Source organism: Bubalus kerabau, chromosome 8 (genome assembly GCF_029407905.1).
Source record: "Bubalus kerabau isolate K-KA32 ecotype Philippines breed swamp buffalo chromosome 8, PCC_UOA_SB_1v2, whole genome shotgun sequence".
Taxonomy (NCBI): Eukaryota; Metazoa; Chordata; class Mammalia; order Artiodactyla; family Bovidae; genus Bubalus; species Bubalus kerabau.
Window position 1 is genome coordinate 68,701,561 of NC_073631.1, and position 14,769 is coordinate 68,716,329.

Here is a 14,769-nt window from a genome sequence, read left to right on the forward strand (position 1 = left end):
CAGGGGCCATCTGCAGAAGATGATGCCAGCCCTCACTGGCCTCCCTCCTGCCTGACTGCGGAGCACCAGAGCTGCCCTCGCCCTGGGGTCAGTGGTCAGCCTGGTGTTTACTGGGAGAGGAGGCCCTCTGGGGTGGAGCTGTGGGGAGCTGTGTGCCCCTAAGCACACCTAAGTGTCTGTAAATACAGGATGGAGTGGACGTGAGGCAGGGAGGCAGCATGGTGGCGACGGGCCCAGCCTGCGCAGAGAGCCCTGTGGCTGGAGGTAATTGGTGCCTTATTAACTGTCTGAGAGAGGGAGCCGGCCCCACTGGGCCACTTCCCGGAACCTCCTCCACGTCCTTCACTCTGGGCAGACCCAGCTCGGCTCTCCACACCCTGGGAGGCTCCTCGCTCCCTAGCCCTGGCCCCATGGCCTGATGGCCACCATGCCCCTCAGTGAAGGGTTCTCTGGTCAGTTCCAAGCCTCTGACCAGAGCTCCCTCTGCGTGGCCGGGATCCCCGCATTGTCAGGCTTTGGTGAATGGCCTGTTTACCCTCAGACTAGGCTCTGAAGACAAGGTTGGGGTGCACCTCAGAGAAGGGTCTTCTGGAGCAGGACTGCTCCCTTCAAGTCCTGGACTCCATGTCCTCTGAGGAGGGACACACACCCTCGGCTTGGGCAGCGACCAGTTCTGACGCCAGTAGGTGCTGGGCCCCAGCCAGGATGGCTTGAGGAAGGCAGCAGGGGGAGAGCTGACTCCAGCCCCACAGGGCTCACTAGACAGGCCGGCGTGGGGGCGTAGCACGCCTGTTTCGGAGACAGGAACAGCAGTCTGCACGGGCCTGTGTGGGCTTCGGGTTCTGTGACAGTGTCCATGGGCCAGGTCAGGATCCAGGCATCTTGTGTTACTGTGCATGGGGGTGAGGGTCACCTGGAAAGCATTCATTCATCCAGTAAATAATTACTGAGCACTTTTCAAGTGCCAAACACCATTCCGGGCACTGGGGGGACAACTACAGCCCAGTGGCCCAGCTCCTCGTCCCCCTGAAGCCTAGCATATGAGCCTGCAGGCTCTGTGTGGGTGACCAAGCGTGTGACAGTGGGGCATATGTGTGTGTGTGTGTACTTGCTGGAGGCCCACGTCCATCTGGAGCTGGGCAGGAGATGGGGGATGTGGAGGGGCTGTGACAAAGCAATTTGCCCAGGCAAATTAGGCGGCCACCAATCTCAGGATGATACGAGGGTCCTCGGGCAGTACCCTCCAGCCCCCTGCATTTCCTGCCCCCTCTCCCAGGCCAGCGTGGCAGCTGCCTTTCTTTGGATGAAGGTACTGCCGTCAGCAGGAGGCGCCATCAGAGTGCAGGCATCTCCAGAACAAGGGCAGACATCTCTCCTTGTTGGCCGGCCATCTCATGTCATGCAAAAGGGCCTCTGTGGCCATGTCCTGACCATTCCAATGGGGAAGGGGGAGCCACAGATCCTAAAAGGCCCCAAACCCCTCCACCTCCTCGCTGGTTGGCCGCAAATTCAGCCCAATCAGGGAAGGAAAAAATGGAAACAGCCTTTATCGGAGGGCCCGTCCTCACCACAACCCTGGGAGGCTGTGAGGGTAAGTGGTCTGCCAAGGAATGGCAGAGCTGGGGGACTCAGGAGTCCCAGTCTGGTTCTCTGCCAGCCTATCAGGGCCCCTAATAGGAAATCCCAGTTCTGCTAGCCCAGGAACAAGTACAAGGACTGGGAAGGCCAGCTTCCCAGGCAATAGGATGGGTGAGAAGTGGGTGTGAGAAGACCACCTGCAACTTCCCAGCATAATTCGGGTAGGGTCAGGGGTGCATGGGGAAGGGAGCTTCAAGGAGAGAGTGGGTACATGGAGAAGCTGGGAGTCACCCGTGCAGCCCCACCAGCTGGGGAGCTTGGGATCCAAGGAGAGCGCTTCCCCCACCCAGTTCCCCCTCCGTGCGGCCTGGCTCAGGCTCCGTGGCCCTCCCATGGGCAGTGGTGTGGGCCCGGCCTCCAGAACCCACAGGCCTGAGCCAGCCTACATAAGAGGGGGGCTGCCCGCCTCCCCCGCCCCTGGGGCCTGGGCACTGTCTGGCCCTGCCGGAGCAGCAGCCTCAACAAACGCTTTTCCAGATGTGCTTTCTTCTTCCTGACATGCCCGGGAGACCTGCCTTCCAGTCAGAGCTGGCTGTTCCCAGGGCCGTCTGGTCCCGGTCCCCACCGGATCCAGCGGGAGGACCTCCGCTTGGTCCAGAGGTGGACGCACAGAGACTCACACACTGGCCAAGGATCCGCCCTGGGCTGTGTGGGGGGAAGACGCCCACGGGTGTGGCCGAGGCTGTCACTCGCAGAGCCAGGAGCTTCTGTGGATCACAGGGCAGAGGGACGGAGCGGATGGACCCTCCCTTCTGGGCCCACAGGGATTTCCCACCCATGGGCTGAGTTGTGGGGAACAATGACTTCATTCCCTCCAGGAGGCCCACCGGGAAGATGGAGTTTGAGGTGGGAGGAGACGCAGACAGCAGACTGGCCGTGACAATCATCAGCTCACCAGCAGCTTAGATGAATTTCCCAAAATCCCTCAGGCTTTTCTGAACCTGGCAGAGTGCACCGATGGAGGGTGGAGATACAGGACAAAGTCCCTGTGGGTCTTGGAGAAGAAGCCATGAATGCCCACTCCCAGAGAATCCCTCTGGTCCTCGTAGCTCTTCCCCTCAATAGGGCACCGGCTACCATACCACTCTGACCTTGACCTGGGCTGCCTGGATGGGGCCTGTCTGCCCCCATTGCCTGGGAAGCAAGGATTTGGCTCCAGCATAGAGTCGTCACTCCTGGGAGGCATGGCCATTCCCCTCCAAGAGGCAGGAGAGGCAGGACCAAAGCCCAGAGTACAGAGACCAAAACGGAGACTCAAATCCTTGGCTACCTCCTCAAGGCTCTCCACTAACCACCCTGTATGGCACCTGCCACCACCCCTTCCAGCCCCAAAGGCCAGGGCCCCTGAGCCACCAGGCTCACTTTGCCCAGATGTTTGTGTGCGAACCCTGTCTCTGGCCTCCTCGCTACGCCAGCCTCTTCTGACCCCTCCTCCACAGCAGTACCCACAGATACAGCACTGAGCTCACCCCAGCCTGGGCTGTCCCCTTCTGACCTGGTGGGGTGAGGTGGGGCCCAAGGGCCTGGGTCTTCTCCCTCCCCATCCAAAGTATCCCCCACAGAACTGAGTGCAGGACTGGGTGTGGCAGACATGATCTTGGAAACTTCTGCTGGCTGACTGTTCAATTCCCCCTGGAGACAACGTACCCACCTCTTAAAGCATGTGAATTCTTCCCTGTGTGACAGATAACTCCTGGCCACTGAGGCGTCACACGATCCCCCTTAAATCAAAACCGGATTTAGCGGCCACCAGTGATTCACCAGAAGCGGAACAATTTAGTAATTTTCTAAACTACTGCCTCCCATTCGATTCTCCTCATGCTGCCCTCACCCCCTCCCTGCCTACCCTGTATAATATCAAGGCTTGTTGGGGAGGTAGGGAGGGTAGGACAGTGTCAGACCTCTTTCTGGAAAGCAGGATTTTCTATTTTGATGTCTTGGCAACTCTCCAGCAATAGACCTTACTTGAAGCTACAGAAAAGGATCCAGTGAGACAGTATGGGAAAATTGCCCCCTGCTTGGTGGGAGGGTGGGGGGGTGGGCTAGGCTCCTAGGCCTGAATGAGGACACGGGACAGCCCCCGCCCCCTTCACGCCCTTATGCCCCTGTCTGCTAGGACTGGAGAAGTTCCTCCAAGAGGGAGTGATGTCACGTTTTCCCCAGTCTTGCCCTGCGGGCGAAGAGGGTGGCATCTCTCACTTCCAGAAAACGCTGGTGGTGCCATTTGTCCCAAGCTGCTGACCACCCCCTTCAGGAGAACACTGGCAGGATAGGGGGATCCACCTGGAGCCGACCTCAGCATACTGGGTACCTGGCAGGGAAGTGGGTTTGAAGCCGTTCCTCACCCTAGGCACACACAAGGCACCCCCTGCTCCACTGGGCTTGCTGCCCCTGCAGCTCCCACTCGACTCCTCCCACACACCCTCCTGCCCTGTACCCTCAAACATCTGTCTTTGCCTTGTTAGATCACAAAGCATGAAGACTTGAGTGGGGGGTTCTGAGAACAAGGGATCTGATGCCCTCATTTTGCACATGGGGAAACAGAGGGTCGGAGAGGCCAGGTGACGTGCCCGAGGTTCTTTGGTGGGTCAGAGTTAAGCCAGGACTAGAGTGCAACTCTTCAGGTTCCTGCCAAGGCCCAGTCTGCCAGCCTCACCCAGCCTCTTCCTCCTCCCTTCTCTGCTGGACAAGAGGCCACCTCCTCCTGGGCTCCAGCAAGGACTCAGGGAAGTGTCTGGGCATCTGGAAGGTACCTTTGGGGGACCCTGACTTCTATGTCCTGTGCCATCCCAGCCTCACCTCTGGTCATTGGCTCAGAGGGAGTGTCCAGGTGGGCACTGTAAGTCCCCAGGCCAGGACTCTAGGCTCCCTGTTGTCTTGTTCCCGCCCTTGCCTAGATGCCCTGGTGCCCTCTGGCCACCAGGCCTCCCTGCCCTCCTGTGGATCCCACTGCCTCTGCTCCTCCTCACGACATCTCCTAGGGCCCTGCCTCCTCCGGAGAACCATCCCGGTTGCTGGACCCTGCTCCAGCTGGCTCTTGCTCCCTTCACACATGCTGGATGCCATGGCCTCCTCTGGGCCCTGCAGGGACCCCTGGGCACTTCCTAGGGCCCAAGCCTCACTGGCTCTGTGGCGTTTCCAGCCAGCACGCCGCCACTGGGCTCTAGCAGTGGGAGCAGGTGCCGGTTGGCGCCACGTCGTGCTTGCTCCGGGCCCCACAGTGTGACTGCCTGGGTCCTGCAGGTTCCAAAGCTTTAGGGAAATTCCTCTTTCACTGTGCTTGTGCCCTGCCACCACGATTAATACATTTGTCTTAATATCCACCTAGTCATCAAATTCCACTTTTAATATTTTTTATGGAGGAAGGGACCCACAAAAGCAAAAGAACCCCGAGCTCACAAAAATCACAGTGCGACTTGGAGTGCCACCATGGCCACCACCACCACCACTGAGGCCAAAGGCAGTATTCAGGGAGGTGCCAGAGATGGGCACACTCCAGCAGTGCTGACTTAGACTGGTCCCTCTGACAAGTAAAGCGTAGTCCTGGGCTGAGCGGCGTCCGCGACTCTCTCCTTCATCGTGAGTCCTTCATCCCTCTTGACTGCCCTGCCATGTCACACCTGACCCAGCTGCTACAACACAGGCCAGTTTGACCCTTCCTTCTGCCTGACAGTGAATGGGCTTGCATGCATGTGTGCACATACACACACACACACACACACACACACACACAGCATATTCTCACACACATGTACACACATACACACGGACATTGCACATGGATATATATGCAATGCACACACATTGGTTTTCATACACAAAACACATGTTGCACTCATACAAACACGTGTGCATGCCCAAATATATACACCTGCATGTGCACACACATGCAAACCCACAGAGTAAAGATATACATCATGGCCCACAAAGCCCTGCACCTCTGAAACACTCTGCCACGTACATTGTGGCCTCTGCTGCCTATATCTTGAGCCCAGGGACACCTGCACGGTCTCTCTGGCATCTCCAAGCACTCACAGCTGCAGCCACCCATGCTGTTCACAAGCCCGGGACCTCCCTCTGTTCCTCAACATGAAGCTGAAGTTAAATGGTGGAGAGGAGGAGCCAAGGGCAAGAGGAACGCAGCAGCGGGCATTTCTGTGACACAGTGGCTTTGTGGAGTCTCTCTTGGAAATTATCTTATCTCACTTTCTCTCCAGATGGGACTCTGCCCCCCAGCCCTGGGTGGGTATGGGTACTGAGTCTGACCCAGTTCTCTGCTCACAGCCAGGAGCAAGCTCACTGTGCAGGGCAGCTTAGGCAAATGTCCAAAGGTGAATGGAACCAGCCAGCTGCCAGCCCACCAGCCAGTGTCAGGGTGGGTGTGCTGAGCCCCTGCAGTGCCCAAAGGGGCAAGGCCAGCTATGGGGACCCCCCTCTTTCACTCTTTGATTTTCTAGAATTCTGTGGGCTGGGGCTGGTCGGGGGAGTCTAGGATGGTGGGAGGAGATAGGCAGAGCCACCCTTGTCCACATCCACCGGAGACCCCCCCCCTGTGGTCCAGTCTGGGGATTCTATTCATGTGAAGCCAACATTCCTGGAGCCCACAGGGCCAGCAAGATCATCTCACACAGGCGGATCGCTGTCTTGCCTAATGAGAAAATGATGACATGGCCCCCTGCCCTGGGCTCCTGGGCCCTGCAAGGGCCCTAACTCCCCAGCCTCCAGTACCGGCAGCCTCGCCGCAACACACACACCTCCTGCTTTGTGCTACTGTTTTACAGGTATACCAGTCAGTCCTAGGAAGTCAACTCACAGGGTGCCTGTGTAACTCTTTTCAGGGCCCCCCTGCCACCAAGACTGGGCATCTCTGATCTCCTGAGTACTAGACCATTAGGACAGGAGGGCCTTCAGGTCATCAACACCTTATTGCACAAAGGTAAACTGAGGCCACAGACTCAAGTGGCTTTCGCAGTGTCATACACAGTGAACTAGTCTCAGCCTAGGCCCTTTCCCCATCATCAGGGCGGCAGGCAGGCAAGCGCAGTGACCAGGAGGGACTCGCTGCTTGAGAGGCAGGACTCGCCCCTCCCCACCACACCCTCCATCAGAGCGGCAGGCAGGCAAGTGCACAGTGACCAGAAGGGACTCGCTGCTTGAGAGGCAGGACTCGCCCCTCCCCACCACCCTCTCCGGGCTGACATCACTGGGACCTCTGAAGAGCCAGCACCTAAGGTTGAGGCAGTATTGCCCTAAACTCAGGAACCCCAGGTCTCCTTGTGTCAATCCTGCCTCTGTCCAAGGAAAGGTCAGGCCTGAAAGTGAATAAATAGAATGTTGGCAGCAGGTTAAGAGGTGGTGAGAGGGCTTCCTCTGAGCCCTCCATGTTCAAGAGCCAGATGCCCTGAAAGTGGCTATTTTTTGAGTCAGCAGGAAAAGGGACCCACTGACCTGGATCGGCTGCTGGCATCTTCCTCTCATCTGCCTCTCATCTCTACCCTGCCAGTAAAAGGACAGGGGGGCAGAGGGGGAGACATAGACTTGAGTCACCAGGTTGCTTGAGGGGGCCCAGACTCACAAGTACAAAGCAGTCAGAGAAGAGCCTGGGCAAGGTTACCCGCTGGCAGGGAGAGAGGGATCGGTGAGGGCAGGAGAAGTCATAGAAGCCTTCTTGGAGGAGGAGGACTTTGAATCATAGAATTTCAGAATCTGCAGGGATCGTACAGGCTGCCTAAAAATTGCATTTCATCAGACCTTGGAAGCGCTTAATATTTTCCCTTTCAGAGGGCTATGGCCTCCTCTGTGGATACTTCTCCCCCTAGGAACCCCTCATCTGCTCCTGGTGAGGAGCTCTCGTGGTTGGCGAGTGGTTCTTCATGTGTCACTTCCCAGGAACACTGCCACCTTCACCAGCCCTGCCCTTCAGGGCCACAAACCAAGTGTGCCCCCTAACACTGACCAGCAACAGCTTTTTGCAGAAGAAGTGGGGACTCAAGGACTATTTTTCAGGGGCTATCACGTATCAGAGGGGCCATCCCCAAGTCTCTCCGGCCTTCTGTGCTCCTGCTTCATCCTGGTGGTGGTAGGGAGCCCAAGCCCAGCAAGATCACACCAGGACAATTCCATTACCCCTGGGAGTGGCCAGGAGCAGCCACTGCCCAGAGCCCAGTACTGTAGAAAGATGACCTTGATTCATGAGGGAGCAGAAAGCTGGCCCATGGAGGGTCCCCTGTCCTGGGGCACATGCCCACCACCTGCCTCATCCTATAGATCACAACTTAAGAAGACTCCCATCCCATCCCCTCAGTGACCTAAGCCTGCTAGAGAGCACAACTGAGGACCAAAATCAGGGCCAGGGCTGGTGTGACGGGGTGGGGTCAGCTTGAGCAAGGCTTCAGCAGAGATAAATTTCACTGGTAAAAAAATTAGGGTAGGAAATGGGAGAATCATTACTGGTCTTATTTCAGATCTCTTTTACATCTGTTCCCAAAGCATCTGAGGAGACCATCAGTGCTTCTCAGACTTTGATGGGAACATGAATCCCCTGGGGATCTCGTTAAAATGCAGATTTTGATTCAGCGGATCTGGTGGGGCCCAAGAGTGTGCATTTCTAACAAGCTCCCAGATGATACCAGTGCTGCTGGTCTCAAGACCCTTCGTCTCAGGACCTTGAGCAGCAAGGAGCTGAATTACCAAAACAGGCAAGCAAAATAAACTCCTGATCTGAGTCTAGTTAAAATACAAGCAAGGAAAGGAAGGAACCTTCTCATGATACAGGAGAGAAATCGCAACCGAGTATCATTTTCCGTTGGAGTTTCCTGGAAGCCATGGCAAGAAAGGAAAGAAGTGTTTACTTACTCTTACTCTATGATAACAGACACAGCTCTCTGTTATCAGGAGAAAGTCTTTCCCCTGATTCTGGCTGCCCAGGGAATTGATGAAGCAGCCCTCACCATCAGGAGATTTGAGAAACAGGCTATGTTTTAGGGGCACGGCAGCCCTTTCCGTGAGAAGGACTGAGCCTGGGCAGCCCCGTGGGATGCACCCCTGAGGGACACAGTGCCCCTTGTGCCCAGCCTGGTCAATGTTCACGGGAGATGACTCTTCCAAACACCTACTGGCTCAGACACTAGCTGGCTCAAGGGCCGTGATAACAGAGGCAAACCTGGAGCTCTGAGGCTTCACCACTCAACCCTGAGTGTTCAGAAGAGGGCAGCTAAGGCCAGGGCCTGAGCCTCAGGAAGGGGTGAGGTGGACCTGTGGGCAGCGGAAGAACCCCACCTCTTCCCAATAATCAGGAAAGGCTTCCCGGAGGAGGGGACATGGCAGACAAATCTGTTTATGTAAAGGAAGGGAGGTGGTCTGCGGAGAGGAAAGACCAAGCAGAAGGAGAGATGGAATCGGGTGGGCTTCCAGCTATGGCAGAGGTGGGGAGGTTCCCCACCGCCCCTCTCTCCGCTGCTGGCTCAGATCTGCAGAGAGGCACTGGTGGAGTGGGATGGTGCAGTGCCCCCCTCATGCTGGGACGTCCTGTGTGAGTCTATCTTCTCTTTGCAGCCCGAATCTCTGCTTCCCATCCCAGTTGGTGTGGAGGGGGAGGCCTGGGCCCTGCCTACTCAGGGAGCACCCACACCAGGGGTAGAGAGGCTGTGGCCTCAGAGAGCTCCAGACCGGGGACGGTGGGAGCTGGGGCTGAGCGAGGATCTCCAATATGGCCTCAGAACATGACCATGGGCGTAGCTATGGACCGGACCCAGGAGGAGAGAGACTTGGTCAGCCTCACGCCAAGAGGCCTTGGGAGGTCACTGCCCCCACCCAAGGCCCTCCACTTGTAAACAGGTTTGTTCCTATGAAAGGCCAACCCAAGTGGTCATCTCGGCCTGAAGCGGGGTCAGATAGAGCACAGCGGGGTCACCTGGGAGCTGGGTCCACAGTCTTTCTCACTAGCTCTTCCCATGGTGACTCAGAACTTGCCCTCTCTCCCCAGCCTTCTCTGTGATGAAAGAGATGTGCAGGGCTCTGATAATTTCTCAGAAAAGGAAATGGAAAATCTAGACAAATAAAGCCAAGGTGTGTCTGCGTTAGCGGGGAAGAAAGACAAAAGCTCTTGGCATTTTCTGTGATTGCCAAAGTCGTAGGGAGTGGATGGGGAGGACTGGGGGAAGGGGCATAGGAAATGGGGTTTGCAGGAGACGCTGGGGCTAGATGGCTGCTCCCACCTTGGCAGGCCAGGCTTCCTTCTGGGCAGGGCCAAACGGGGACTCTGACCCATCCTTCTCTCCGGGCTGCTCGAGGGGAGAAGTCTGCAGCCTGAATTGAAGGAAAGGCTGGGCTCCCACACAATCGCTTGCTGGTATAGAAACCAGGACACTCGCAGATGTTTCCAGAGCCCCCAGAGTCTCAGGCCTGAGCTGGCGACAGGGCAGGAAGTAAGGGAAGATAGGAGAGGAGGGGTTCCAGGAAGCCCAGCCTCTCCTCCGCCCACTTGACCTTCAGGAGGCAGGCGAGCAAATAGGAAGCCTTGGCACCTGCCTTCTGTCCGCCTGGGGCCCTGGGAGAGTGCCCCAATGCTCTGAGACTCTGTTTCCTCATCTGGAAGCAGGAGGCTGGAGGGAGATGCCGGTCGGGTGCTGGTCTGGGTCTTAACTCACAAGCAGTCACTACTGAGACTGTGGGCCCAGCTATCTAGGGCCACATCATCCAAGTGCCTCATTTCACAAACGGCACAAGAGGGGATCAAAGTCGAGTCAGGAGGGAGGGCCTTACGGGGATAACTAGAGAGGAAGACATTTCTCCATCTAACTCAGATGCAGTAAGAACTGGGGAAGGGAGAAGAAGGACAGCTATTTTGGGATGGGTTTGGAAAGGTATGAGGAAAGGGACTGACCTCCAGGGCTCAGTGGACAGGTTAAGGACCATCTGGCCTCGCTGCTTCTCAGCTTCCTCCTGGTCACCCTTCTTGGACACTCAGTGAGTGAGACCTGCCCCCCTCAATTCCTGTGCCTTCCCATCCAACTTCCAGTAAAAGACTGGCATCTACTGGGCCCAGACTGGGTGATGGGCTCTGATCCAAGCACTGTACACTTACTCCTCACACCAAACTTCAGAGGCATGGGATGTGATTATTCCCATTTTACAGGGAGGGAATCTGAGATTCAGAGGTTTTAATTTTGTTTGTTTTATAACTTAGGTGACATTGGAGCTAAGATCTAAACCCAAGTAATCAAGCTGTCTGGGCCCCTTTTTCACAGTGCACACCCCATGGTGGGTGCAAGACAGATTCCCCCAAAACCATGGAGAGAAGAGCAGATGGATAGACTCGGGCCCTCTGATCAACAAGTCCCAGAGAGCCGAGGCCGTGACACAGCAGACATGAAGGAAGCGTGAACCTGGGACCAGGATCCGGGAGCTCTCTTTACCTTCCTGCCAAAGAAACTCCTGATCCTCAGGAGTGGAGCAGTTTCCAGAATGTCCACCAACATTCCAAATGGCCAGAACTGGGGCGCTTCAGCCTCTGAGAATACAAATGAGGTCCTGAGCTCCCCCACCTCCCGCCGTGGCAGAGGCCCTCCCCAAGGCCACTGAGGGACCAAGAACCATCCTGCCAGACTGGCTGTCTTCCATGTGCATTTGGAGGTGGCCAGGCCCAAGGGAGCTGACTGGTCCCGTCCAGCTGGCCCAAGGTCACCAACAGCTCTAGAAACAATGGGCAGTGGGTCCAGCCGTGGCCGGGGCCAGAACAAAGGCTTGGGCACTTCCTCACATTGAGGCCCCCTGCTTCATGGTCTGCCAAGGCAGGAGATGGAGGAAGCCTTCACCAGGAGGGCAGGCATGTTTTGCAAAGACTGTTCCCAGGAGAATCGCAGTCGTCAGTGCCGACGGGGGAGCTGAAAGAGGGGATGGTTATTCATGGCTGAAGTCTGCCCGCGAGGAAGCAGGGGAGAGGGGGGCCCTGACTCCAGGCAGGCCCAAGGGGTTCCACCTTGCTCCCCAGGCTGGATCACTAAAATGCAGGCTGTCACCCTCCTGCTCCTCCTCTCCATGCCCTAGCTTGGAAGCTGCATCTCCTCTGAGCTGCCTCGCCCTCCACACTGTTGCAGTTTTAGTCTTCTAAGCCAGCTTGGCTCTACTGCCGCCCTGCTCTGAAACCCCCCGTGGCTCTGCAGTGCTCAGAGACAGCTGAAGCTTCTTTGCTTGCCATGCAAAGTCCTTCAGGAGCCAGCCCTAAAATCCTCCATCTTCCTGCCCACCCCCACCCCCTGGACTCCCCAGGCTCCTTTCCCTTGGCAACTCTGCCCTGCTCCCGTCCCACCTGGAGTGCCCTACCCCTCCAACTCCCCTACCCTCCTTCAGGGTCAGGCTTCAAAGAAGCAACTTCTCCTCCATATGAGTTTCCTCCTCTGAGCTCTGTGTCCCCAGTAAAATCCAGGAAGGATCTGAGCCCAGGAATTTGGAGAACAGGGTGTCAGGAGACCAACTGATAATGGAACAATTCTTCCTCAGACTAAGCTTCCCCACACAGCACAGTCTATTGACACAAGTGTCCTGACATCATTGTTAACAGCACCCCCTCAGGTTTGGCCCCTGTGCTGGGGCAGAGGAGGGGTGAGGCAGAGGGGGTAGGGCCCAGTGTCCCCCACCGGTGGCCTGAGATTGCCTGCCCAGGGTGCCCCAGCAGGGCCTGGGGAGATGGGGAGAAGGGCGCTTATCCCCCAGGGCTCCATTCTGCCTGGATGTGGGACTTGGCTGAGCCTCACAGATGTCCATGGGCCCTAAAACAGACCTTGCCAGATAAGCACCCAGGATCACCCTTATCAGAGGCCACAGGAAAGGTGCTGGCTTTAATCTCAAAACCACACCTAACTCAGCAGTTTGGACACCTCAGGCAGCTGGGCTGCCTGGCAGCCCACACCTCCCCCACCAGACACCCAGTGACTGGGGCTGGAGCTGGGGCACAGTGTGAAGGGAGGGGGCATTCTTCAAAGAGGAAAATGAACCTTGGGCTTCATCCCCCACAACAGGACTGGTACAGGTTGCTGGCGGGAAGGAGGGAGAGTGAAGACCAGGACCTTCTTCAAAGAGGAAAATGAACCTTGGGCTTCATCCCCCACAACAGGACTGGTACAGGTTGCTGGCGGGAAGGAGGGAGAGTGAAGACCAGGACCTCCCGGTCAGGGATAAGGAAACACAGCCACAGTGTGTGGTATAGATGTGTGTGTGTGTGTGTGTGTGTGTGTGTGTGTGTGGTAGGCATGCACACACACACACACACTAAAGGGGGAAACCTGTAGCTGTGTGACCTACTCCCACTCACTGGGCTCTGGGCCTGTTAGAGAGGAGCTGATCTTGGACATTCAGCCAGGTAATCCAGGAGGGCTTCTAGAGGTGGGGTGTTAGACACAGGCCCTGAGGGATGGGCAGTATTTGATAGATGGACACAGGGAGCTGGAGAGCAGGGACCCAGGTGCAGCAAGGAGCACCAGGGAAAGCCTCAGGCGGCAAGGAGTTCACTGGGCAAGCAGCTGCTATGGTCTAGGGCGGGGAGTGCATGGAGATGGAGAAGGGAGAGGGGGAGCCAGAATTAGAGGCAGATTCGAGTCAAGCCTTCCCATCATATGTGCTCCTTTCCACCTGAAGACCTTTGTGGTGGTTTGGTTTCCGAGAGATGCCTGTGAAGGAGAAACGTCCTAGGAGGATTCTTAATTATGGATTTCTCTCTGATCAGTTCCCCCATTTGTAAAGAGAAGTCCTTTGGTGTCTTCCTGAGGAACAGGATGGGTATTTTATGGGAATGTGGGCTGGACAGCAGAATGAAACACCATGATATGAAAATGGCATGGAAGGAGGGGTGGGAAGGCAGACTGAGTATTTGGCCAGGGTGGGTGTTCTCCCCCCCCTCATGCAAAGTGGGTCTGCTGGAGCAGCGACCCCAGCAACGGAGAGGCCCTTGTAGTGTGCACCCCGACCCACGGGAAGTCTGCCTGCCCACTGGTCCAGCCCATCTCTCGTCCTGCATTAAGCAATCTCCATTATCACAAATGCCTGGCATTTTTGCCTGGTAATTATAGCTCCCACAGGCCTGTGAGGATTAGGGCATGATTAGGGAGTGAGGAACCCCACTCCAGTATTCTTGCCTGGAAAATCCCATAGATGGAGGAGCCTGGTGGGCTGCAGTCCATGGGGTCACTAAGAGTCGGACACTGAGCGACTTCACTTTCACTTTTCACTTTCCTACATTGGAGAAGGAAATGGCAACCCACTCCAGTGTTCTTGCCTGGAGAATCCCAGGGATGGGGGGGCCTGGTAGGCTGCCGTCTATGGGGTCGCACAGAGTTGGACACAACTGAAGCGACTTAGCAGCAGTAGCAGCAGCAGGCAGTGAGGAGGACTCTGGTGGTGGGAGAGAAATATTTGCAGATGGACTCAGCGGCCTCTTTACCCCCTGCAAGTGTCAGGATCACGTAAGGAATCAGTAGCCAGTGAGGATCATCCATGGCCGCCACTGGCAAAGGCCACAGCATTGGTCCCCCCACCACTGGCTCCTTGCTTTTCCACTAGGACTGCTCCCCTGGGGCCACCACAGTAGCCCTGGATGTGCCCCTTTCTCTGCCCCACACCACACCCCCACCAAGGAGAAAGGTGAAGGAAAGCTCTGAGCAGTCCTTGTCTCCAGAGAAAACACCCCCATCTTAGGACCTGCTGTCTCAGGTCTTCATCTCCTCCTCAGCCCCCTCTCCTAATTCTCGGAGCCTCTCACTCACGTCATCCCCAATGAGACCAACCGACATCATGGACTCTGATGGGCTCACCTGGAAGGATCTTCCATCCAATTCTCCGCTTGTCAGAACCCATCCTGATTCATGGTCGAGGTTAGGCACAGTGCCGAGGCGCCTCTCCTCACTCATGCTGGAAATATGATGAGCAAACACTTCCCCGGCCCTTGTGATGTGTGGCCCTGCTCTGCCTGTCACGGTGTGGTGACACCCCTCGTCCTCATTATGACCTGATGAGGGCTCACTTTACTGATGAGGAAACAGGTCCAGAGAGCTCAGGTCAAGTGCTCACAGCTACACAGGCAGGAAGCAATGATTCAGGACTAAACTCAGGCCTTCTGGTCCCGATGTGACTTCTTCC